The sequence below is a fragment of the Vombatus ursinus genome, unplaced genomic scaffold (assembly GCF_900497805.2).
Source record: "Vombatus ursinus unplaced genomic scaffold, bare-nosed wombat genome assembly UNPS02014772.1, whole genome shotgun sequence".
In the NCBI taxonomy this organism is placed as follows: domain Eukaryota; kingdom Metazoa; phylum Chordata; class Mammalia; order Diprotodontia; family Vombatidae; genus Vombatus; species Vombatus ursinus.
The window spans coordinates 34,731,819-34,759,263 of NW_020954550.1; the positions used below are offsets into that span (position 1 = coordinate 34,731,819).

The 27,445-nt window shown below is 38.0% G+C and overlaps 1 long non-coding RNA gene across 1 annotated transcript in view; it reads right to left on the bottom strand.

The window, feature by feature from the left end:
- Positions 1–1,337: 1,337 nt before the first annotated feature.
- LOC114044092 overlaps positions 1,338–27,445 on the bottom strand; it is a 69,575-nt gene continuing 43,467 nt past the window's right edge. The window contains exon 3 of the long non-coding RNA XR_003569172.1: positions 1,338–1,434. This is a non-coding gene — a long non-coding RNA (uncharacterized LOC114044092). The remainder of the gene's footprint in view (positions 1,435–27,445) is intronic.

Here is a 27,445-nt window from a genome sequence, read left to right on the forward strand (position 1 = left end):
ACATGACAAGCAAAATCCAATTTTTCCCACTACCTCTATAATATAGAGTTCTGATGACTGTTTTGCATATCATAAGCAGTCTCAAAGTACCAGAGATCTGGAAATGCCATAGACACTCTTGGTTCATTCTTTTTGGGTTTTTTTGGTTTGTTTGTTTGTTTTGCAAGACAGTTGGGGTTAAGTGACTTGCCCAGAGTCACACAGCTAGTAAGTGTTCTGTATCTGAGGCTGGATTTGAATTCAGATCCTCCTGACTCCAGCGCCGGTGCTCTATTCACTGTGCCACATAACTGCTCCTTGGTTCACTCCTGCAAGTGTGTTAATAATTACACTGCATGGCTTATTTTGGCACACCCAGGGTTTCTTTTAGGAACAAATGAATTTGGCCCAATTCTAGTACTCATCTAGGTATTCTCAGTTCTTTTGAAAACACCCAGACAAAAACAAACAACAACAACAACAAAAAGCATAGAGTATAGAACAAGTTTGTTTCACATAATGAAAAATACTGAAAAGACTTTCACTCAAGCTAATAATAATAATAATAATAGTAATAGCTAACATTTATTTGATGCCTACCATTTGCCTGGCACTATGCTAAGGGCTTTACAATTACTTCCTCATTTGATCCTCATAACAATCCTGAAGGGTAGGTGCTATTGTTATCCTCATTTTACAGATGAGGAAACTGAGCAAACAGGGTTAAGTGTCTTGCTTGGGGTCACACAGGTTGTACATATTTGAGACTGGGTTTGAATTCCAGTCTTTCCAAATGCAAGCTCAGTGTTCTATCTGATACAGCAGCTGGCTGTCCCAATATACAGGCAAAACAACCAAATGAAAATCAAAACCTTCTTGGGATTCCCACCTTATTCATCTGAGCCTAGAAATACTGGCCACTCTGCTCTGCACTCTGCTTGGCATCAGCTGCCATTTGCTTCCCCTTTCTCAGGTAAATGTTGCACTGAAGAGGATAAGGGTCAATATTCCACTAGGCTAATATCTTTAGCCCTTTGTCAGGCCCTGCTGATGTCACACAAAACGATCCCTTAAGCAGATATGAAGCTTACCTAAAGCTTACCTTAGCTCATTTATAAGAAGTTCTCCAGCCCACACTCCCAACAGACTTAAAACAAGTCAGTTCTACGCACTCTTCCCTTCTTTGTGGCACAGGCAGTGTGCCGCCTCACCGTCAATACCCACAATCCTCCTTTTTTCCAGTCTTTTTTTAAGGATGGAAAGAAACGTTTGCACCCCTTTCCATCTGCATTTCCAATTCCCTCTGTTCCCCCTCCACCTCTCCTCCTCCCACTGACTGGAAATTACCTTGAGGCGTGGAAAAGACTTAGGATGGCACAAGGCACACTGGAAGAAGAAGGGTAGATCTGGCAGCTTCTGTCTACAATCCAGCCACAGCAGCAAACATTCATGCCCCTGTTAAAATAATAACAGTGCTTGTAATAGAGCTGATTACCAAAAGAAAAAAGTCTCTATGATGAATAATCCAGTACAGCAAAAGGGTTTTCCAGCTTCTGCCTATGCAGCAGTCCTTGATGAGGAATACTCCTCATTGTGGACAGCTAATTCTGCAGGAAAGGAGGGAGATTATTATCTTCACAGCCACTGAGCAGCAATTATTCTTCACTTTTCATCCTCTTCCTGACTTAAAATGTACCAGCCATCTTTGATAGAAAATCTCCCCTCTGGAGCCTTCTGAAGTTGAATGGTAATATAAAAACGAGGAGTGTCTTGAAGGAGGAATGAGATGGGGTTGTTGTTCAGTCATATCTGACTTTTTGTGATGCCATTTGGTGTTTTCTTGGCAAAGACATTTTGTTTGTTTGTTTGCTGTTTTCTTCTCTACTGTGTCCCCATTTTACAGATGAGGAACTAAGACAAATAGAGGTTGTGACTTGCTCTGGACACATAGCTAATAAGTGTCTGAGGTTGGATTTGAATTCAGGTCCTCCTAGTTCCAGAATCAGAACTCTTATCTATTGCACCACCTAGCTATAGGATAGGGATGGAGGCACATAAAGGAAACCTTTCAGCTTATTATGTTAAGAATGTTTCACTTGTTAGCATACACACAAAGGTCCTGGAGACGCATCAGCTTTCACTCCTGCTGGTTGAGAATATGATTTGTAGTTAATGTGATCGATCACTATTACTGGATTACTGGAAGGCAGGGGTCAGCCAACTAGAGCCTGAGAATAAAATCCTGCCCAGAGCTTTAGTGAGACCCATGAGCTCAGAATGATTTTTATATTTTTGAATAAAAAAAAATTTTATTTTAAAATGTAAAAATGAAAAGTATGAACTCACTGGGCTGTGCAAAAATAGGTGATAGGGAAGATAGGGGCAACTAGGTGGTGCAGGGGATAGAGCACTTGACTTGTAATCAGGAAAAGGCATCTTTGTGAGTTCAAATTACTATGTGACCCCTGGGCAAGTCATTTCCCCATTTGCCTCAGTTCCTCATTTGTAAAATGAGTTAGTGAAGGAAATGGCAAACCGCTCCAGTATCTCTTTCAAGGGTCATGGAGAGTAGGACATGACTATAACTACTGAACAACAACAACAAACAACAACAACAACATGGCAGATCTGACTGGGCTTAGAAGTAGGTCATAGACTCCTGCACTAAGGCAAAAGACTTGATATGACCCATTATATTTTACCTGTCTCTCCATACATTGGAATTCCTTTATACAAAGGAATATTTAATTCCAAAGGTATGATCACAAATAAACAAACTTGTTCCCCTCACAAATGGGAAGCATAATCCTCCTCATCTCTCTTGTACTACCTCAGTCTCTGGGGAGGAGGATTCCATTCATATCTTAGCTCAGTTCCCAAAGAACATGGTCCTAGTTCCATGTCAAAAATCAACCTCAGGCTCCAGTCCAGGCACCTTGGATTCTCAGGTCTTCACCATCCCTCCTACAATCCTGGCTTCAAGGTTGCCATGGCTCAAACTCCTAGTCTCATAAGGAATACCACCAGCATCTGAAACTGAGGACAAACAACACAGAACAGAAATAAACATAAGTAAGCCCATTTCTCAGAACTAAGGTAAAAGAGACATAAGCAGTCATTGATTCAGTTCATGGATCCACTCTGGGTGCAGAAGGAAAAGATGGTAGAAAGGAGAGATGTAGCTGAAAAGGGAGTGAATGGTTCAACCTCTCCAGGTTTAAAGTCTCAAGCAACCAATCAAAGGAAGCTACCCATACTCACATGGGAGCGGACACAATGGGCTCCATGCTAGACAAATCAGCCATGCTCAAAAGGCTCCTCAAGGGCAACTCCATGTTAGAACTGGGCATGCCCAGAGAAGCCCAGGTTATACAAGGATAACTGGAGTAAATTTTTCCAAGACCAAAAAGCAAGGGAAAAAAGAATAACAGGTGACCATACGGAGACTCTGAGCACCAAACCACTCTCAGTATCCGTACAAAGAGCATGAATGTGTTCAGGCAATAGCAACAAAACCTGTGTTCACCATTGGTAACCATGCTGTGTTAAGAGATCTAGAAAAAGGTCCCCATAATTGGGTGGACCAACTGTGGAAAATTAATGGAAGGATATAGGCAGGCATTGCATTTGATAAAAAGATAAAGATGAGCTATGATATGTACAACAGGAAGAAATTCCCACATAGATGAGATTACAGATCCATCCTTGAAGTAGTAAGGATGAATTCTCAAGGTACACTAATTAATTAGGAAATGGCTAAACAAATTTCATTATATGGATTGATGGAATAATATTGTGTTGTAAGAAATGACAAAGGAGATGATTTCAGAGAAATCTAGGAAGACATTAACTAATGCAGAGAGAAGTGAGCTGAATCAAAATAATACATAAAATAATATTGTAAGAACATACAACTTTGAAAGATTTAAGAACTCTGCTCAATGCAATGACTAGCCATGATTCCAGAGGGCCAGTGATAAAGAACACATCCTGACAGAGAGGTGATGGACTCAAGGTATAGGAAAAGACATAAATTTTTGAAAGTGGTCAAGGTATGCATTTGTTTTGCTTGACCGTGTATATTTATGATAAGGTGGAAGGCAAAAGTGGGAGAGTCAATAAATTCTTGTTAATTGATTTTTTAATTAAAAAAATAATGCCCACCCCTAGATATTTGTTAGCTCTTCCCAAGCCATATATCTGTACCTTGGGTTGCTGCTGCTGAGTAAACAGCAAGGCCTAAAATTTTCCTCACAGTTCCACATAAAAGGAGCAAAAATAAGAATCACTTGAACTGAGTTGAACTTTATTTTACTCATTGCCTCCTTCAATTAAACTGTGAGCTTCTTTGAGAAGAGAAATCGTCCTTTTTTTTTCTATGTGTCCCCCATGCACTTAGTACAGTGTATAGCACATAGCACACAGTGCTTAATAAATGCTTTTTCATTCATTCAAATAGTTAAAAGAACAAAGTCTTGTTCTTGAACTCATTTCTCTCTTGTGCTTATTTGGTTTCCTTGAAAAGGAGATGGAAGTTTCTTTACAAAGTTTTGGGAGGATGGGACCATAAATAGGGAATATTGCATATATTTTTGCTGAACTATTTTTATTTTGTCTTTATTATCTTTGACAAAAGAAATGGTTCTCTGTATAGAGGGGAGATACTCAGACATATAAAAGAAAGACATTAATTCTTACAATCCTTGCAAGGGTAGAGGAAATTATTTTTTGTAATTTTCATCTACTAAATGTTAATTTTGTCCTCATTTCTTTTGATAGAGAGGATTCTCAGTATTAAAATGTTTTTCTCGTTTTTTTTTTTTAAGATTTAAATAAGTCATGATACGTGGTAGCTGAAACAATTCAATGAGAGCATTAAATGTCTGAGGAGGAAGAATACAGACCCCACCTGAATTGTAATAAAAGTAGAAACATACTCAATTCACGGTAGCTTCTTGTATAAGAACACAAATTCTAAAATTAAAATGCTCAGGACATTGTGGGTCCTGAGTACTTCCTAGACATTATATGTGTGTACATATGTATATAAACACATATATGTGTGTATATATATATGCATGCATATGTCTGTATGTGTATGGGTTTGTATATGTATATATGTGTGTATATACATGTATACATGTACACACTGGTATACATATGTGTGTAATATACGTATTCACACTATGCAGTTCAAAAAGTAGAATACCTTGTTCTTACACATTTCATACAATTGAGAGAACAGAGTTCATACCCTGCAAATCCATGTGGAAGGTACAAACAATAAATACCTTTAAACATGCTTAAACAAAGCCATTCCCAATCAAGGTTCATATGTGAGTTTACTGAAATGAAAATAAGGAGTAGATTGAGCTTTCTGGGAAAATTTGCATAATGTTTACTAGGTTGTCAATAGCTTGAAGCAAGAAGATGAACCTCATCAGGTCCTTCTCTCTTTCCAAAGAAAGGCAGCTCCCGTGCTACCCAAACTGTTTTGTAGCGAGAACAAATGAATTTGGGGAGCAGGTGGGTATCAGGAGAAACCCCTAAACAGATTCCCTGGGACCTTGCCTCTTTTCACTGCAATGTAGGGGTTCAGACTAAGAATAAGTTCCTCTAATCTTCTCAATCTTTTCCCACTTTTCCTTTCATCTCATTTCCAGGACATCTATTATCTGGTTCAAAATATATTCACTTTAATTTTGGTGGAGTTGGCTTCTAGTGTATTTGGTTTTTTTTTTTCTATTCTTGAGTCTTCTTTTCTTCTGTCACAGCTTATCCAAAGTCTCCTCCTCATTCAATACTTAAAATTATTATATTTACTTCCTTGGATTTCCATGACTATTTTTCCCAAACCAACTATTATTCAATTTATTCAGAAGGAAGAGATGGAAAAGCATGGATTTTACCTGAGTCACCCAGATAATTGAGGAGAAAATGTCATTTTCATGGTAAAAATCTTCCATGTTGGCTGCTTGTGCTGCCAGTGTCCCTTATAAACAGGACTTTGAATTTTACTCCATTGATTAAAACCACAGGAATATATTAACATAGAAATTGCCACTCTGGGCCAGGCCTTTGGTCCAATTGGCCCAATGTGCTATTGTCAATGAAATATGAATGGTTATACAAACATGGGGAAAGGATTGGAGATTGGGCAACGGATAAACACTCATGAAATAGACAGAGAAGCATTGGACCCACATGTAGGGGATTCTGGTGTAGAAATATATCAAACTGAACAGGGAATAAAGCAGGAATGGGTGGGGTTAACAAGGAATAGCCACAAGCAGATTAAACACCCTGATCCTAAAAGGGGAGAGTGGGTATTAAGAGGAAAAAAGAAAAGAATTAGAATGTAAAGAAGTATCCATCAGTTGGGCAATTGCTGAATAAATAGTAGTAAATGAATGTAATAGGATATTGTTATGCCTTAAAAAGCATGGAAAGACTAAATTTTTGGATATGGCTATGGTATTCATTTTGTTTGACTGTATTTCCTTGTTACATTTTTTTACTCTTGGTTTTTAAATGGGAGTAGAAAAGTTAATAACATTGAAGCACTTTCCCCCAAAAAAGAGGGCCATTGAAACATTTTAAAAAATATACAGAAGAAAATATATGGAAGTTCAGAAAAGTTGGATAATTTTCAAAGTAATTGTAGAAATCACTATCTTTTTTCTTTTTTTTTTTTTTTTGTGAGGCAATTGGGGTTAAGTGACTTGCCCAGAGTCACATAGCTAGTGAGTGTTATGTCTCTGAGGCCGCATTTGAACTCAGGTTGTCCTGACTCCAGAGCCTGTGCTCTATCCACTGTGCCACCTAGCAGCCCTATTTATCTTTTTAAAAAATGGAGATCCATGCCTTCCTATAGAATCATTATGTGTATGTGTTTTACTATATATATGGAAATGATCTCTTTTGGATGTTTAGAGTCACAATATTTTTTTAGTAAGATTCTTGAAGAAGAGGCAAATGGAAAAGCTCGTATTTAACCTCAAGACTTCAATGCTAATCATTTCCCTACTGTCCATTTGTAGAACTGTATTGTACTACCATGTCATTAGTAGCAATTCTGCTTAGGCGTTGTCCTTGGCAAGATTGCAAAGTTAACCAAGTTCGTCTTTATTTATCCTGCATCATTTCCCTTTCTGGTGCCCCCTAAGTTCCCTGTGTTCTCCTGCTGATCTTCCCTGCAGCCATTCACCTGGACCTGCCCCCACCAATAGTACCCCATGCTCTGGACCTTTCCCAAATGCCAACCAACTCTACTTCATTCCAATCGCTTAGGGCCTTTTAAGAGACAACTTAACTAATCTATGATGATAAACTAATCTATGCTAATGTGGTAATGGGAAACACTAAATCAATGTGCTATTTTTCTAACATTGTGTTTATTTTTTTCAGATACCAACAGGAAAGCAACCTTCAGGCTAAAGGGTAACTTTTCAGATCAGGAGTTCAGATACTGTTAGAACAGTGCAAAAGATATTATTAAGACTATTATTTGATCTCCTTCACATTTCACGACATATGTAGCTACCTACTTAGTATCTGGATAGGGTTGGCCCATGGTCTTAATATTTCCAAGAACCCTGTCATTTGGGGAAATAGCAGAAGGGTACATTCATGATGAACCAAAAATGTACCTTAATTCCACAGATCATTTTTGAGAAATGACTATGGCTTCATGGGTTGGAGTGATTTTTTTGAAACTTTCTATAAACTATCCTGGCATTATATAAACTAAGGAAATAAAAACAAGATCCAGCCAGAGGAGGAGAAATAAAGGATTGCTTGAAGAGACAGTTGTATCAATAGCAGCTGTAAAGAACCAGAGTTGTCACTCTCATGCCTACATACCCTGTAAGAAACACTCTCGAAAAGACAGCAGGATACACAGTGTGTGTGTGTGTGTGTGTGTGTGTGTGTGTGTGTGCATGCATATGCATGTTCACTAAGTATTGATTCTAATGTCACTGGAGAAGCATTCACAGTGGGATGGGATTCCTTCGGTTTTACCACTGCTTTTGCTGCAACACCAAGAGAATTTTTTTCGGAATGAACACTATACTTTTATTGGCATTCTTTCTCACTGATACCATGGCCCTTGTTCCATCTTATTTCACGCTGTCCCTCCTACCCCACTGAATCCACTACCTACCTCACCACTCCTATTCTTGAGGAAATACCTTCTCAAAGCATTGTAGGTAAGTAAGGAATGGTGCTAGGCCTTCCTGGACAATAGGAGCAATTTGTATGAACTGACTGCCAAAGGGATGGTGGAAGCCTTGGGTGAAGATAAGATCATTCGGAGTCAAAAGGTAACTTTCAGCTAGAGGATCCACCTTCTGTTGTTGTTTCATATTTTCTTTATCTTTAGAAATTTTACTCCCCTTTTATGTGAAATTAAGGTCATTTAAAGGCTCCACAATGATTAACAAGTGGAGTAGGCACTCACTTTCATGATATGATTGGAAGGCTGGGGGGCATAGTCGGAAGACTATTAGATTTTGAGTCAGAGTTTGAATCTTAGTTCTTCTATCACACTTAATACTGGGCAAATCACTTAGTCTCCCTAGACTTCAGATACTTCATCTACTACATGTTAGATATCGAATGAGTCAATGTAATTCTCTGAGTTTCAGTTTCCTCATCTGTATAACAAGAAGTTCAGACTAGATGAACTTTAAGGCATCTTCTAAAATTAAAACCCATAATCATATGGTCAATGAGAAGCATCACAAACACTGCCTAACATATAACCACTCCCCAAAGTACCAGTCTTAAATTTCCATTTGCCTAATGGATATCTCCACTCAGATGTCCTGCCAGGACCTCAAAGTCAACATTTAGATTGGAAACAGAATAAACTGGAATTAGTAAAAACCAAATAGGAGGCTATTTTGAATAACAGTAGAAATAAGAAGTGAAAAGGTGCAGCTAGGTGGCTCAGTGGATGGTGTACAGGACCTGGAGTCTGGAAGACTCACCTTCCTGTGTTCAAATCTGGCCTCAGACACTTACTAGCTCTGTGACCCTGGACAAGTTACTTAACCTTGGTTTGCTCAGTTTCCTTATCTGTAAAATGAGCAGGAAAAGGAAATGACAAACCATTCCAGTATCTCTGCCAAGAAAATCCTAAATGGGGTCATGAAGAGTTGGACATGACGAAAAATGACTGAACAACAAAAAAGTGATAAGTGGCTGACTTTGGTGGTTGCAAGGCAAGTGGGTAGGAGAAGACTATCGTCAAAGATAGCAGAGGTAAAATGAATCAGATGTAGCAACTGACTGGTTATAGGAGGTAAAGAAGAAGGAGGAGTCAAAGATGATTCTGAGATTACAAACTTGAGTGACTAGGAGGATGATGGTGCCATCATCAGAAATGGGTTTTGTATTTCTTTTTTTTCTTCAGTGTGTTAGCAGTGAGGGAGGGGGGGAGTAGGAAAGGGAAAATATGAAGATCTGATGATCACATATAAAATTAAAGATTTTTTTTAATTTAAAAGAGAGAATCTAGGGGGCAAAAATAAGAGGGAAAGAATGAGTCAAAATTGGAAAATGTTAACTTTTGATAATAGTTTTTTTTCTCATTATGAAGATGGTTAACCCAAATCTTCTACATGATTACCAATCTCTTTTGGAGGCTCTTCAGTGCTCCAGGGCTTCATGAAACCTGTGTGATCGTCAAACAATGGCATCTGGAGGACCTCTTTGTCTATAGAGAATCTCTCTTCAAATTAGACTTTGCACTGGATCTCTTCCATGAGACTAGTGGACAAGTCACAAGCACATCTGCTTAGCCTATGTCTCACCTCAAATTTATTAGAAGAAAGAAATTAAACAATTTTTTCTCAGTTATATCCTTTGAGTCATTTTGATATATGCATTGGAAGACACCTTGCCAAAAAAGGACTTTCATCGCAGGGAATTTTGATCTGGGGTCCATGAACTTGTTTAAAATATATTTCAATAATTCACAAAATATGTTTTTTGTAATCCTGTGTATTTTGTTTTATACATTTAAAAATAGTGAAAACATCAACAGTAAACAAACCCTGAAGATGGGAAGAATCGAATTTCAGAAGAGACCATAAAAACAACTTTGTTCAAATGAACATACGCATATTGCTTGAGTGTTTTAAGCAATCTCTAAGCAATAGCACATAACAACCTTTGTAATCACTTTTTTTCCTTTATTTTGTTTTTCTTCTTGTCTTTTATATATATAATGTATATATATATATATGTATTTCAATAGACTCCCATGAAGTAGGTGGTACAAATAATGCTATTGTTGCCAATGTGTTTATTCCCCCTTACATCACCCATGAACCCACATGGATTTAAGTTTGAAAGGTGGCAACTTTTAATTGTAATTTAGTTCCCTTGCTTCTTTTCCCCCACTCTGTCAGAAAACCAGGAACTTAAGAAATTAACTAAGGTCAACTTTTCCATTTGTTCACTGAGCTAACAGATTCAGACAAAGAATAGCACTGAAACTATAAACACTCTACTGACCTGGAAATGAATATTAAAGCAACAAAACCAATATTGGTCACATTCTTGAATAAGTAAAGTTTTCTTCTATACTTCCTTAGAGTGGTTTGGGACACAACTTCCTCCAAATTTATGAGTCCAGTAATGAAACATAGGCTTAGATTTCTGTAGGTGTAACCTATTCCTGGGTGGTCCAAGATTGAAGGCTTCAGAGAAGGAGTGAGTCTGTCCAGGATTATCTGCTTCTCTGTTCATTACCCTGATCCATAAAGTACATAACCTTTCTCTCAATATAGACCCCAGTTACACTATCTGCCTGAGGCTTGTTTTTCTCTGCTTCTTGGGTACATTAGTCCTCCAAGGCATTATGAGTATAAAAAATATCCTCCATGTTTGTTTCTTTAGGAGTAGGGGAAAGAACAGATAAGTTCAGAGTAAATTCTCCCTCAACAGTTAGAGAAAAAACCACCTTAGGAAAAATTTTTTCTTCATTTTATTGGGGAAAATATTAAAATTAGCTCCTCTCTCACAGTTTATTCAAAGGGAGCTGTCCCAATGGAAAGACATGTAGGGAGCTATGTATAAGCCAGACCCACACTATGGGAAGCTGATGGCTGCACTAGCCTCATTTTACAAATGAAAAAGGTTTAGAGAGTTTAAGTGACTTGCCCAACGTCATACTACTAGTAAATATGAGAGTAGGGACTCAAATCCAGATCTTACAATTCCTAGCCTATCCTCATCACATTATTCTACTTATATAGTTATTTGGACTGACATGATTGGACCTATTTCATAATGAACCAAGTTATGTAATAGGGTGCTATTATCACAAACACATAGCTTGGGGCAGAAAGTACAAAGTTCTCCAGTTGTTTCATAAAGGAAGAGAACTTGCTCACTGCATTGGTTCCACCACCCAAGGGAAAACATTCTTATCTCTTTCAAAATAATAACCCCAAGGAGAATCAGTATCCATCAGTTATACTACTATGTACTTCCTGCCAATTCATAAGAGCAATCTTGCATCAAAAGCTCTCTCTCCTGGAAATATTCAAGTTCCCTTAAGAGGCTTTCTTACCCTTCTGGCTCATAGTAGCCACAGGGAAAAATATTACCTGACCCAAGCCAACGTCACAATTTGGTGACACCAATTCCTGACCAAGGACACAGTCCACAGAATTTCCAAAGGAAAAGTTTTATTGAAAAGGCAAAGAAAGCAAAATCAAAGTTACAACAGAGCTTTTAGAAAATAAAGCAACATCCACTGGGTAACCTTTTACCAAGGAACTATGTAAGCCAGCTGGTAGCATGCTCCAACTAGATCTGGTTGGAGGTCCCCTGGTCTGGAATCCTTATAATTCTGCCTCACTCTTGTCAATCAGAGCAAAAGAAGCTCAGTGTTCTCCCTGTATCATAACTCCAGTGATGTACTTAGGGTCACAGGTTCCTCTCACTGAGTCCCTTATTTTCTAAGACGCACTTGCTACCCCAAACTTCACAACCATGTATCTAGGAAGCAGGAATTCTTCTCTCTGTCACCAAGAGTCTCAGAAACCAATCCAAGGTTTAGAGGTTGTGACTAAAATTTTAATATCCTCTCTTGCCCAAGACCTGGAAGGGATATTTACCTATATGAAGGAGTATGCCTCACTCATTCGGCACCCAACTTTTTCCCTAATTAACTAGTGAGTCCAAAACAACATTTTCAAGGCAAAAGGGTAGAACTATAGCTCTAGGCTGTTATCTTTCCATGGATAAATACACTGTGTGGGTCATAGGTCTCCAGAATATCCTCTAGAGGATATCACTGCTTGAGAATGGGTGGGAAGGATGAGAGAGGAGCATACTTACATCAATTATATTTCAGGGAAACTACAATGGCTCCCTATCATTTCAAGGAGCAAATACAGACTCCTCTGTTCAGTATTTAAAGCCCTGACCCCAGTCTATTATTCTAGCCTAATTAGAACTTACTGTTCTTCACATACACTTCTTCACATACACTGTGGTCCAGCCAAACTGACCTGATTACTCTTCCTCATATAAGCCCATTTCCCTGCCTTTGCTTTGGCTGCCCCTGTGACTAGAATGGATACCCTCCCCACTTCTGTTTCTTAGAATCCCTACCTCCCTATAAAGCATTGCTCAGCTGCCACCTTCTAAATGATTTCTGTTCTGATTCCCTAAGCTGTTAGGAATCAGAACCTAACCACCTCCCCTCAAAAAGAAAAAAATGCATTGTGTCTATTTTGTATGTGTGTGTGCATGTGTGTATACATATATATATCCATAAGTATGTATGCATATGTGTATATGTGCATATGTATATATGTGTGAATGTATGTGTATATACATATATACATACACATACACATACATGTACACATATACATGCACGTGTACATATACACACATATATCTATAAATGATACCCCTGCCCTGGCTTGAATGAATGCTCCTTGAGGGAAGGGACTACCTCATTGTTGTCTTTATAACTCTAATACCTGTTTGTTTATAAAATGTTTATTTATTGATAGTCTGAAGAAGTTCTCTGTGATCAGAGGGATCCTGATTGTAGGGTAGAGGATGCCATTCTGGATACCAAAGAGTAGAGGTTCTCTGGATGGGGCTACATTCCATGGAAATAACTCATTCTGAATTAGAATATTCTGCACTGAATCAAAACAAAATTAACATGGTGGGGGGAGGGTTCCACTCACCTCCCTGATTTCTCCTCTATGTTAATGTTCCTTCTACTCTACAGCAGTCTTCATCTCTTACTCCAGCCACTTCCCCTTGGAAGTGATGTAGTTATAGTTTCTAAGCCAGCTAACAGGCTCAGAGGCAACTAAACAGCCTACAGGAAACCATGCCCTTCTCTAAAGCCTTTTCTCCAGCCAATAATCCTGTGAAATAGAATAGAGGCAGGAACTATTCCTATTTTGACAGATGAGAAAGGTCATGGCAGAGTGTCTGTCATCAATGGTAGACAAAATCCAGAAAGTGGGATTGCCCATACCCTGCTTCAAACTGATTGTGTGTGTGTGTGTGTGTGTGTGTGTGTGTGTGTGTATAATTAAGGTCTCAAAAGAATTTGCAGAAAGTAGAGAAGGTCTCAATAGGAAGTGTTATTTAAATATCTGGTTTAATGAAGAGATTTAGGCACAGCTTGATGGTTTAGTGGGTAGAGCACTGGGCCTGGCATCATGAAGACCTGAGTTCAAATCCTGCTTCAGATACTTACTAGCTGGGTGACCCTGGGCAAGTCACTTTACCCTGTTTGCCTCAGTTTCCTCATCTATCAAATGAGATGAAGAAGGAAATGGCAAACTTGTCTTTGCCAAGAAAACCCCAAATGAGGTCATGAAGAGTCAGATAAGACTGAAGCAACTGAACAGCAACAATTGTCAAAAGAATGAGAGGCAGAGGGGTAGAGTGAATAAGAAAATTGATGTTGCAGTCTGAGGAATCACAGAGGAACTAGAAGGCCAGGGTTCGAGTTTCTCCTCTATCCCTGGTGGCTGTCTGATATCTGGGCAAGTTACTCTCAATGTCTCAGAAAATCTCTGGATTATATTGATAGGGCAGGTTTTCTCCTAAGGAGTCCCCTATACCAATGTAATTACAGGCCTCTATGTTATCTCTCCACCCTCTTTCCCTGCTTAAAAAAAAAAAAAAACAGTGGAAACAACACTGGTCAGAGTCTGATGAACTGATTTTGAATCTTGATTCCGCCATTTACTCCCTGTATGATGTTGAGCAAGCTACTTATCTCCCTGGGCCTCCATCGTCTCATCTGTAAACTGACAGGGTAAGACTAGATAACTTCTAAGGTTCCTTCCAAGCAGCTAAGTGATGCACTGAATAGTGAACCGGGCTTGGAGTTAGGAGGACTCACCTTCTTAAGTTCAAATCCAGCCAGTTGTGTGACCCTGGGCAAGTCACTTAACCCTGTTTGCTTGTTTTCTCATCTATAAAATGAGCTGGAGAAGGACACGGCAAACAACTCCAGTATCTTTGCCAAGAAAAACCCAAATGGAGTCATGAAGAGTTGGATAGAACCCAACAAGGTTCTTTCCAATTCTCAATTTATGACCCTGGATCCAAACTTAATGAGATTTTATTTCATAACACAGTACGAACTACTATTTTCTCATGTTTTAACTCTACCCCCTCAGAACTGATGTGGTTTTGGTTGAGGCAATAGGGAGTGGAAAGTTTAAGCCAGTGGCAAAAGACTCACAGAACAGAGGCCTACCCATGAAGGTCTACCTAGCAGAGCAGAGACCAAAATAGCAGAGTTGAAGACTGAATGGTTGCCACGCTGAAGAGCCTGATACAAAACTCTGATTTTTTCTAGGAAAAAAAAATGTTATGCTACACAGATGGAGATGTTCTCTCAACAGAAAAAACAGCCAATCAAAGCAGTGAGTAGTTGGAGGCCGCCCATAAGGCATAAACCTAATCTCTGCCTATCCTGCCAGAAATGTGTGAAAAAAAAAAAGATAAGAATAGATAGGATAGGTGTTTGTGAAACCAGGTGAACAAAAGAAGTTGGGCAGGGAACAGGAGCAGGGTTGGGGGGAGGGAGGTTGGGGGGAGAGATCAATTGCACAGTACAAAGATAGGAATTGAACTAGAACCAAAGGCATTGGACTTAGGTTCAGGAACATGATGCTTATAAGAAATTGTGAAATGATTCCCCCTTGTGACAGAGGATTTCAAGGAAGTAGTTAGTCTGTCAACAAGCCTTTAGCAAGTGTTTACGGTCTGCCAGGCACTGCACTAAGTGCTAAGGATACAAAGAATGGCAAGGGAAAAAAAAAAAAGAGTAGTAGGAAGAACAGGGCAGGGCTAGTTAACAGCAGAGCCTAAACTAGAACCCAAATCATCCAAAGTATGTTCCAGAGTTTTCATGGAGTACATGGAACTTTTGACTTGGACTTAGGAAAATTTGGGTTCAAAACTCACCTCTACCACTTACTCTCAGTGTGACTACAAGCAAGTCACTAGACCTTATCCCAGGCCTCAGTTTCCTCATCAATAAAATGGGGAGAATGATGCCTGCAGTATCTACTATACTTCACAGAGTTGTTATAAGGACCAAGTGAGTGAATGTGTGTAAAGTACTTTGTAACTCTCAGGGCCCTATATAAGTAATGTCAATTATTATTATTATATCATGCTGTCTCTTAACTGAGACTTTCTTGAAGGATGGGTAGGATTTGGGGACACCAAAAACAGAGGTGAACTGGAATGTTTTTAATAACCAGAAATAGGAGATTATATATGATATATATATATGTCTGTATACACACATATATGTGTATGCACACAACACATACATATGTGTGTATGTGTGTGTATGTGTGTATGTGTTTATCCCTTCCAGATCTGTGATTCTAATACATTTTAAAATTCATAAAAGAAATCTTTTCTATGTGGGAATTAGCATTTATAAAGATAATACTTTGAGGTTTGCAGAGCATTTTATAGACATTATACCACCAGATACTAACAAGAACTCCTTGAGGTAGGTGCTATTATAGGTGCTATTATTATCCCCATTTTACAAATGAGAAAACTGAGGCAGAAAGAGGTTAAATGATTTGCCCAGCTAGTAAATGTCTGAGGCAGGATTTGAACTCATTCCAGTCACATCAGGTCAGGGATGTCTTGAAGTTCAAATGAAAGAATGATGTCATGCACTTTGCAACCTTTAAAATGTGATATAAATGCCAGTATTATCATTATTGTTGTTGTTAGTCTGCAATCACCAGGACTTTAGCATGATGATAACTTCATTCCCAGTGCTTTTTACTGTTCTCTTACTGAGCCAAGCAATGTTTTTAGAGCAATACAGGGGTGGACTAGAGAAGGTTTAATAACCAGGGATCTCAGAGAAAAACAAAATGCGTGTACATACATTATTAAGTTTAATATGAATCATTAATATTTTCTTTTGTTGAAACAATCAACAAAACAACAAATCAAGCACTGATCTGTGGAGATTGTGTATTTCTGAGATGCAAACACTCACACTAAAGTTTTAACAATTAGCTTTTGTAAACTGTTTAGAACTGGCAATCTATAACAATTAGCTTCTTCAAGGATCAATTATCTTCATTGAAGGGAAATCCACTGTAAATTTTGTTTTCAACTTCTTAAGAGAGTTTTGGATTCAATAATCATTAATGCCCTTTTGATCACTGAAATTAGTTCTTGAATTACCCTTTAAGAGTAACTCCACTCAAGGGCTTTGTTCACACTTTCTCTGTTTACTCTTACTAAGCCCCTGGAGGAACTCCAAAGTCCTTTGAAGTTAAACCATTAACTAGGGAAGATTGAAGCTCAGTGGTTCCTAAAGTATGGCCCTGGAACTCCTTGGAAAATCACAGAATTATTGGAAACAGTCCTTCTTATTAAATAACTCAAGTACCAAATAAGCAAACACCTTCTGTTAAATGCATTAAACACAGCTTAAAGATATAGCTAGATATGGGGCAGCTGGATGGTGCAGTGCAAATCAAGCCCCAGACACTTGATACTTACTAGCTGTGTGACCTTGGGCAAGTGGCTTAACCCTAATTGCCTAAGCAAAAAAACAAACAAACTCCCCCCCACCCCAAAGATAGAGGTAGAGATATACACACATACATACATATATATATAGAGAGAGAGAATTTAAAACTGCTATAAGATTTTTCAGACACCCAGTATTTTTACGGTGTTTGTTTTTGTTTTGGGAGGCATTGTTGGGATTTATTGTTATGGGTTTTTGTTTTTCTTTTGTTTTATTTTGTTTTTGTAGGAGGTAGGAGAAAGAGGAAGGGTGACTCTATGATGTCTTTAATATAGAGAACTCTCTTTGTGGAGACTTCCTCCATCAATGCAGATCAACAACCTGTCTGTCACTTAAAGTTTTAGGGAGTCACCTGGAGGTAATGAGAGATTAAGCATCCCTTCATCACTGACTAGGAAGTATCAGAGATCTGACTTAGTCTCAGGTCTTCATGACTCAGAAGGAGGTACTTTATCCATTATACCAGGCTGTTTTTCGTAGATAGATAGAATACATTCATTTTTTATTGTTTTTCTTTCTAATTACATAACTGTCATCATTTGTAGACTGTTTTCCTGGCTCTGCTTACTTAACTCTGAATGAGATCACGTAAGTTTTGATATATGATATAGCATGAAATGTGATATTTTATGTATATCATATACATGTAAAGATATGTATATATGCATAATTTTTCAAATGTACATATATGCTCTTGTGATAAAAAAAAAACACCACAAATTCATTTGAAAGCATTACTGAAGCATAGAAAAACTTATGTGACCTGCTGTAGAATGAAGTAAGCAGAGCCAGGTAAACAATCTACACAATGACTACAACAAGGTAATTAGAAAGAAAAATAGCAACAAACAATCAAAAATTGAATGTTGCAAAATTATAAAGAACAAGTTGGCCAGGAAGAAGAGCTATGAGAAGTGAACTCTCCCCTCCTATGCAGAGGGAGGGGGGCAGAAACTTCATTATTTTTCATCTTTTAATCTCCAGAATTGAACACAGCATGTGCTTAATAAATATGTAGTAAATTGAATTGTATGTTATCCAGAGTTATTCGTAGGGTATGTGAAATTGGGGTAGTTATCCTCAATTCCATGATTTAGGGGGTTTTGTTCCTTGGGAGCTGGGCTGGGGTAAAGAAATATGTTTCCCATAAAGTCTGTTAATGCACATGGGGAAACATGGTATCATGCAGTGCTAGACTCAATTTTGGCTGGCTATGATCCTGAAGGAGTCACTTAACCTCTCTGCACCTCAGTTTCTTCATCTGAAAATGAGGATAATAATACTTTATTACAGGATTATTGTAAAAAAAATCTTGGCAAACTTTGAACTGAATATTAGTATAACCTATTATAAATGCCCCTATCATCAACAAAAGGGTAGGAATGCCCCCTTACTCCCCTTATATGCACATACCCTTCGGACCTAACCTTCAAAGCTCTCCTTGATATCCATTTCAACCTGAATTTATGTACATAATAATAAGGATGATCATCATCATCATCAAAATAATAATAGCAGCTTATATTTATGTATGCTATTAGGTGGCATTCATGAACAAGGCAGGCTGTGCTATTAAACAATACCTGGGCCAAATGACCTGTCTGAGCAAGTTTACACACCTCTCTACTCCTTCTCTTCCTGAGGGTGGAGCTTTCTTTCAACTGAGTTTTCACTCAGGGGTGTGGCTTTGCATTTCTAGTCAGCTCAATACCTCTTGTTTCACCTGGGCAAGGCTTTATTTTAATCCCATGTTTCCAGATAGCTGCCACAAAGGTGCCTGCTTTTAGCCTGTGGTTATTATCAGTCTGTGCTTTTAAATTAGAGCTCAGGAATTGTTAAATTCTTTGCCAGGGTTACAACAGTTCAATACAAGTTCCTCGCCCCCCCCACCAACATACCACCCTTGCTTCGCCTTAATCCTCCAAGCCCTCAATAACACCTTGTTAGGCAAGATGCTTTTCATCTCCAAAAAGGACATCCAGTGCCCTGGCCTCACTTCCTTTATTCTGATACATGAGAGATAAGTAAAATATGACAGTAGTTCAGATTATGCTGCCCAAATTTGTATTGCAGATTTGAAGCATCAGAAAGTAAAGCAACATTTAAGTGGGAAAGAGGGAATAGTGATCAGGGTACTAACAATCATCAAAGAAACTTCTTTTTCCTGAAGCAGATAAATGGGAGGATTGAGAAGAAAGGAAAAACATTTTGCTGTCTTCCTTCCCAAGTTCATCCCTGGGTCAGCATCTGACTACTCAGCAGTCTGATTGAAATCTGCTCTAATTTCTCCTCTAGTCCAGTTTGCCATCCACTGCAGCCTGCCATAACCTACTCACATTCCTTGTTCCTCCACCCTATAGCCCCTTTACTAAAGCCTGGGTGTGATGAGCTTGTAAACCAGAGCACTATCCATCCAGTAAGTAAAGTCCTTCACATCAAAAGAAGCCAAAAAGCATTTATTAAGCACCTACTTAGTGGCAGGAACTATGCTAAATTCTGGAAACACAAATACAAGCAGAAAGAAAGGCAGTCCCTGCCCACAGGGAGATTACATTCTAATAGAAGAAGATAACAACACAAAAAAGGGAGTTGAAAAGTGTTGGAGTGGAGGGTGAAGATGAAAGTATTTTTGTGAAGGCATTGCAGAGAAAGTCAGAGAATAAAGCATGCAGCCTTGAGAAAAAAGAAGAAATCGTTAGCCTGAGCATTCTCCTTAAAATAGCTCCCTCCTAAAGCATAGCTTGTTGTTGCTTGAGGATATATGCTACTGAAAATAAGTATCATTCAAAGAAAATCTCTGTAGCACATGTCAATGATGATACAAAGTGACAACTTGACATACTGAAGGATTCGTGTTGCAAATGTTTGCTGGGCTTCAGCTCCAACTGCACATACATATTGTAACTGGGGTTGGCTACATGCATAGTGCCTGGGACAGGATCTCCCCAGGTGGAGAAACTGGGAAACCTGGTTCCCAAAGATTCATGATGATGTATAGGGGAAGTGCCTTGGAGAGACTGGAATATGCATAGAAATAGCATAACTGGTTCAGGTCAGCTAACCATATGATGAGAAGGAGGCTCTTTGGTTGGCTTCAAAGTAAGTCAAAAAAGCCTGTTAGTCTTAGCCTCCTTCTCTTTGCTTTAGCATTATTGGGGGAACTTTAGTCACCAGTGAAGGAAGTGGAGCCTACAACATGGGAGTTTGACAGGTCTACAAAGATTATGGACTCAGGATTCAGAAAGAAACATTTTTTGTTTTTTACTCAGTCAATGGAGAAATTTGTTTTCCTTGATTATGCATATTTGTTACAAAGATTTAGTTTTTCTTCCCTACCCCTTCTCATGGAGTGGTAGATACGCAGGAGAAAATATATTTTCATTAATTTGAAAAATGAAATTAATTTTAAAATATTGAGAGAGAGAGGAGAGCTTGAGTCTAGAAAAAGCCTACAGAGTCCTTGTCTAGAGAGCTCTTCAAAATCCCATTATCATTTAAGAGTTCTGTTATGAGGACAGAACAGCCTTGATTTCCCTGAGGTATGAAGGAAGTGGAGCCTCCCTCTGCATCCTGTCATTTCAGAGTCTAAGATTGCAGCCAGCACAGCATCAATGCCTCAAGGAGCAAGGAACAACCATTTGGACTCCAGTCTAGCAATAGCTGAGAGAAGGACTCACACAGCAATGATACCACCTTTGAATGTGAATTTGGTGGGACTGATACCATATAGGAACTGAGCTAAGTAAGCCTACTCTCCCCAGAGAAGGAAGTAATGTAGGAAAGTATATTAAATGCAGAAACATTCATAATTTGTTCTTGTTCTAAGTATCTAAATATTGTTGTTGTGTTTTCTTGGCAAATATACTGAAGAGGTTTGCCATTTTCTTCTACTGCTCATTTTACAGATAAGGACACAGAGACAATGGAGTTGTGACTCACCCAGGGTAAGCTATTCAGAGTCTGAGGCCAGATTTGAACTCAAGGAGATGAGTTTTCCTGACTCTAGGCCCAGTGTTCTATCCACTGTGCCTCCTAGCTGCTGTGTAAAAGCTACTTCATGTTAAACAGAATTGTATCACTTCTCACAGTTCTCTGGTAACTGGGAATGGGGACACAGAGAGTACAGGTTCTAGCCAAAGTCATTAGAGAAAAGACACTCTGAGGAATTATGTAGCTGTCCTGGTGCTGAGAAAGTGGAGCTGACTCATAAATGTTACTGTACCACAGACATTCTTTCATAGCACAACCATACTAGAAGTGGATAACATTCACTTTTTGTCCTGAGAGGAAGAATGATGCTAAAGAGATCACACAATCAGCTTGAATTTATTAAATATTTACTGTGTGCAAGGCATTGTTCTAGGTCCCATGGGGAAGTATTAGGAAATATTAAGTTGAATAGCAAGGACCTGCTCATTCCTGCCCCCACTCCCATCCTCATAAATTTAGCCTTGAGACTTGGAATTAAGATAGTTTCTACCTTGAAACTTGAGAAGTCCCATAAGTCAGACTCTTAGACTAGTTTTTCAGCTACCGTTTTGGACTTCCTATCTTTTAAGGAAACATGTGAGTTAGAAAGTCAGCATGACGTTATGGGTAGAGTACTATACAAAAAGTCTAGAAAACCTGATTTCAAATCCTGCCTCAGATAACCTGTCACCCTGGACAAATCACTTAGCCTCTGGGCCTCATTTTTCTCATCTATAAAAGGTAGGGGAGGTATTTGATGACTTCTAATATTGCTTCTGAGAAGCTAGGTAGCATAGTGGATAGAGTGTTGGGCCTGAAGTCAGAAAGACTCATCATCTTGAGTTCAAATCTGGCCTCAGACTCTTAATAGCTGTGTGATCCTATGCAACTTACTTAACCCTGTTTGCCTCAGTTTCCTCATCTGTAAAATGAAATGGAGAAGGAAATGGTAAATCACTCTAATATCTTTGCTAAGAAAATTCCAAATGTGGTCACAAAGAGTCATACACTACTAAAAACAACTGAATGAATGTTGCTTCTGGATCTAGGTCCATAATCCTATTATCTATGAGCTAAACTAACATTCTTTGTTATAGAATCTAGAAGCTAATGAAACCTGTAAAAAAATCAATTAGCAGCTTCTACATTAAGGGATAAGAGGGCTCAGAATATGATATTCCAGAGTCAAAGGAACTAGGATTAAAACCAAGAATCACCTACCCAGCAAAACTAAGTATAAACCTTCAGGGGGAAAAAATGATATGCAATGAAATAGAGGATTTTCAACCATTTTTGATGAAAAAAAATCAGAGCTGAATAGAAAATTTGACTTGCAAATACAAGAGAAGCATGAAAAGGTAAACAGGAAAAGGAAATTATAAAGCACTTATTAAAGTTGAACTGTTTACATTCCTACATGGAAAGATGATATTTGTAACTCATAAGATGTTTCTCAGTATTAGGGTAGTTGGAGGGAATACATACATACACACATACATACATACATACATATATACATATATATACATATATATACACATATATATACAGAGAGACAGACAGACAGAGTGTGCACAGGATGACTTGAATAAGAAGGGATGATATCTAAAAAATAAAATTAAGGGGTGGGAGAAGATTGTACTGGGAGAAAGAGAAAGGGAGAGGTAGAATGGGGTAAATTTTCTCACACAAAAGAGGCAAGAAAAAGCTTTTACAGTGGAGGGGAGAGGGGAAAAGTGAGAGGGAATTAGTGAATCTTACTCTCAGTGTATTTGGCTTAAGGAGGGAATAACATACAACTCAATTGGGTATGGAAATCTATCTTACCCTACAGAAAAATAAGAGGGAAAGAGATAAGAGAGGGAGGAATGATAAAAGGGAGGTCAGATTGGGGGAGGGAGTAATAAGAAACAAACTTTTAAGGAGGGACAGGGTCAAAGGAGAGAATAGAATAAACAGGGGAGGCAGGCTAAGATGGAGGGAAATATAGTTAGTCTTTCATGACATGACTATTATGGAAGTGTTTTGCATGACTGCACATGTATAGCTTATATTGTATTGCTTGCCTTCTCAATGAGGGTGGGGAGGGAGAGAGAGAATTTGAAACTCAAAGTTTTAAAAATGAATGTTAAAAATTGTTTTTACATGCAACTGGAAAATAAGATATACAGGCAATGGGGTATAGAAATCTATCTTGCCCTACAGGAAAATAGAAGGGGAAGAAGATAAGAGAAGTGGAAGGGGTGATAGAAGGGTGGGCAGATTGGGGGAAAAGGTATTCAGAATGCACATTGTGTTGGGGTGGGAGAGGGAAGAGATGGGGAGAAAATTTCAAACTCAAAATCTTGTGGAAGTGAATGTTGAAAACTAAAAATAAACAAACTAATTAATTAATAAAAAAAAAGAAAAATTTAGAAAAAAAGAAAAAAATCAAGCTATCAACTTATATAGGCACCAGCCTTGAAAATCAAAAAGGTTTTCCTCCTTGGTTTTCTATTTGACATAGTTAACAATGAGGTTTTCCCCACTGTCTCAATGTATGGTGAAAAGAGCAAAACTACGGGGGTGAGGGGTGGTTGTGTTGAATTATATAGATTTGGAATAATAGAGCTTAAGTGTCACAAATGAGGCATGTGCATAGGAAGCTTTTTCACTCCTAAGTTTCTAAGGTAGTTGGTGAATTAGGGACAGCTGGGTTTGCAAGTAATCTAGCTCCTCCTAGAGTACAGTGAATACCAGTGAATAAATAACATGATCCCTTAAAATCAGTGCTGTGAGATCATTTTCTATGGGAGTAAAAAGGGCTTCTGGCACCTGCTTTCAAATTATATAGAATGATTATTTGTCCAAAGGCTGTCCCAAACTTTGTGGAGGGAATAGAGCAGAAAAGCCATGTGCTACAAGTCAAGTCCAGGGCAAGGGATGCCTTTATGTGCCTAGTGTTCCTATTTACCCAAAATACAAACCAAAACCTATTTCTTTATGACAAGATTCATTGCTTTGCAAAACTTTACCAAATAGGAATCTTTTAAACAGAAACATCATGCTACCCTGGGGCCCAGTGAATTGAAAGAACTTGAATTATGACTTGCTGTAGGGTTAGGTCTAGGGACGTGACCTATAATTTTACTGATACAGGGAATGCTGCAGTAAGAAAACCCCTACAAATGCAGATAATCACCTTCTCTACAACTTACAGATCTCTGAGAGGTTAAGTAACTTGTTCAAGTTCACACAGATAATATGTGTCAGAGGGAGGGCTTGAACCCATATATTCCTGGCTCCCAGGCCAGTTCTCACTATACTTTGCTGCCTCTGACTTGACTTTTTAAAAACTTTAATGTTTACAGTAGAGTATTAATGAAAGAGTCAAGTAAGGTCAGTAAGCATTTGTTGTGTGATTGCTATATGTCAGGCACTTTGCTAAGCAATGGGAATACAAAGAAGGGAGAGGGTCCCTATTTTCTTGGAGTTTACAATCTAAGAGGTGAAACAACATGCGAACAACTATGCACAAATGAGATACAAGATAAATTGGAAATAAGCTTACAGCAGGGCTGGGGAACCTGCAGCCTTGAGGCCACATGTGGCCCTCTAGGTCCTCAAGTGTGGCCCTTTGACTGAATACAAACTTCATAGAACAATTTGTTCCATAGTAACCAAAGACCAAAAGCTCCTGGCTACAGCTAAAGTCTAAGCCAAATATATAGAGAGGGTTCATGATAACACAAAGGGGTTGGACTAGATGACCTCTAGGCTGCTTTTAACTTAGCAAGTCCATGATTCTAACAAAAGCATTTCTCATGAGAAATATAGCTAAGATCCAATTACAAGACAAAAGGGGCCACTTGAAGAGGTTGAAACTTTCATAATTTATTTGTAAGTTTCAACATCAATGAAACTCTAAGACTTATGACCCAGAATGTTTATGGAGATTAGTCAATAAATTCATAGAATCACAGAGTTGGAAGCTATCTCAGGATTATATAGCCCAGCTATTATTCAAGTAAGAATCTCTTCTACAATATGGTCAACAGATTGCACCCAGTCTCCACTTGAATACTTGCCAATGACAGGGAAGTTGCTACCTTACAAGTTATTTTCATACCACTGTAATTTTCATCTTCTTACCAGAAATTTTGCCTTACTTGGCATTTGCCTTCCAGAGCCATACAGAAAAATGTCTTAATCTTCTTTTGACCTCTGAATTTGTCCACAGTGTGGTAAATACTGAGACAGCAAAGAAGGTAAAAGAATAATTTTTTAGATCATTGACAAATATTAATTTGAATGTTGATGCTCTGAATGTAAGATTCTTGTTCAGTGACAAAGCTGAAGTACTAGAGTAAATGAACCACTGGTATGTTCACTGATAAAGGAAAATTGAGCTAAATGGAAGGATGACTTAAAAAGGTTGTCCTTGGAGAGGCAATAAAGGAAATGACAGCGTTGGTGTTACTGTTCATCCGAAGGCAAAAAGAAACGTCATTTTATGGGATACTTGGTTATCTCATATTATAGTGTTTATGATAAACATTTGCAAAAAGATCATTATAAAGATAATTTCAGCTTAGGCAACAGCTTCCATTGCAAAGGATGAGGAGGCAGAGAAATTCTATGCAGACTTTAATAACTCCCTTCAAATGAAACCAACATATTATAAAAGTCAGTGAAGTCATTATAAAAGTGAATTTAGAGGCAGATAGTATATTTGTATATGTATGTATATGTGTGTGTTTATATTGAAAAAATGTAATTTAAAAGGAGCAAGTAATGAGAGAAAGCAAAAGCTCGTAGACTAGATAGAAGCTTCATGCCTATATGAATATTTTATTTAAGAAGTTCAGGAAGCAATAATGTAGCAAATATCATAGACACCAGCACACACACAAAAAAATGAAATCAATTTGATTATAAAATACAGGAAATTACTGATTACTCATATGGAGAGTAATTTCTGAATCAGTAGCCCATAAAAAAAGTCACATAATCAGTTTGATAGAGTAAAAAAACATCACTACCAAACTAGAAGAATAAAAGTAAGAAGATATGGCATGTAATTAGGAAAACTCCAATTTCACCTGTTCATAAAGTTGTTGATGCTGAAAAAGAGAAACGTATAAAAGGACAGATGTAAACACTATCAACATTTCCTAAAGAATTTTAACTGATACAAATCAGTCATCACAACAAAGGGGCCAAAAAAGCCTACAAACTGCCTCATCCAGAAAATAGTTGACCTCTTTATCAAGTACAGAGATGTAGCAACAAATAACAACACGTGTTGAGGATATAAACTTGTTTGCAAAATCTTAGAAGATCAGGGGAAGGTTCTGATAATTATCACTTCTTAAAACAGTGAGAGACAGTGGGAGTAGAAAATTAATTTACTAAAAGTTCATTAAAAGACTCACTTTTACTGGATGATCCCAAGAACATTTAAGAATGAAATTGAAAGCTCAAAAAACAGATCTGTGAAGATACCTATAACAAACTGTCTTCTCCTAATCCTCTCATTAATAATAGTCATTATATTTGCACTTTAACACCCCAGTTCAATGAGATGCCTGAGAAAGTAGAAACTGCCCTAAATAAAACAATGAGGAAAAAGCATTAGACCGTGTACACAGAGAAAAGGTCTATGCAGAAGGAGACATAATTTTGAAGGTATTAAAAGATTAATTCTCAAAAATATCCTATAGAGGAAAGGTTATCAAATGCTTGGGAAAAAATAAGTTTTTATTATTGATTTTTAAAAAGATGAATATGAAAATATCAATAACTACTGAACCATATGTTTATTTTACAATTTCTACAAAGTTGATAATATGTATATAATAGGTTTTCACAAATGATCGTCTACAATAAAACACACATTTACAGTAACATAGTATTTTAAAGATAATACAAGTGAATATAAGATCTTATCATGTTTATTTTTTGTTGACCACAAATGTAAGGGTAGGGTTGAAACCCAACACACATCCCTTCATTTTAGCCTTGAACATTTTCCAGGTGAAATTAAATCTAAATTAATCAATACTAGACTTTAATTAAGTGTGAAAAGTTTTTTGAAAAGCTTTGGATGAAGTGAAATGATGTCAGGAAATTTGTTCCAACTGGTTGAGGGATTTCATCACACTTTCTAGGTCCTATACATAAAGCATAAAGTTATCTGGAATCAGGGAGTTCCAGAAAGTGTATCAAATGTGATATTGTGGTATTCTGTCTAAAACCTCTGAGAAAGAACTGCCTGCACGGGTGAGACCAATGTATGACTGCAGGGGTCTATATCTATTTGAGTTTGACACCACTGGGTGAATAGAGAACAGATGCTGGGATTAAGAAGACCTGGGTTTAAATCCTGCCTCTGACACATACTAGCTCTACAACCAAAATTCAATTTCT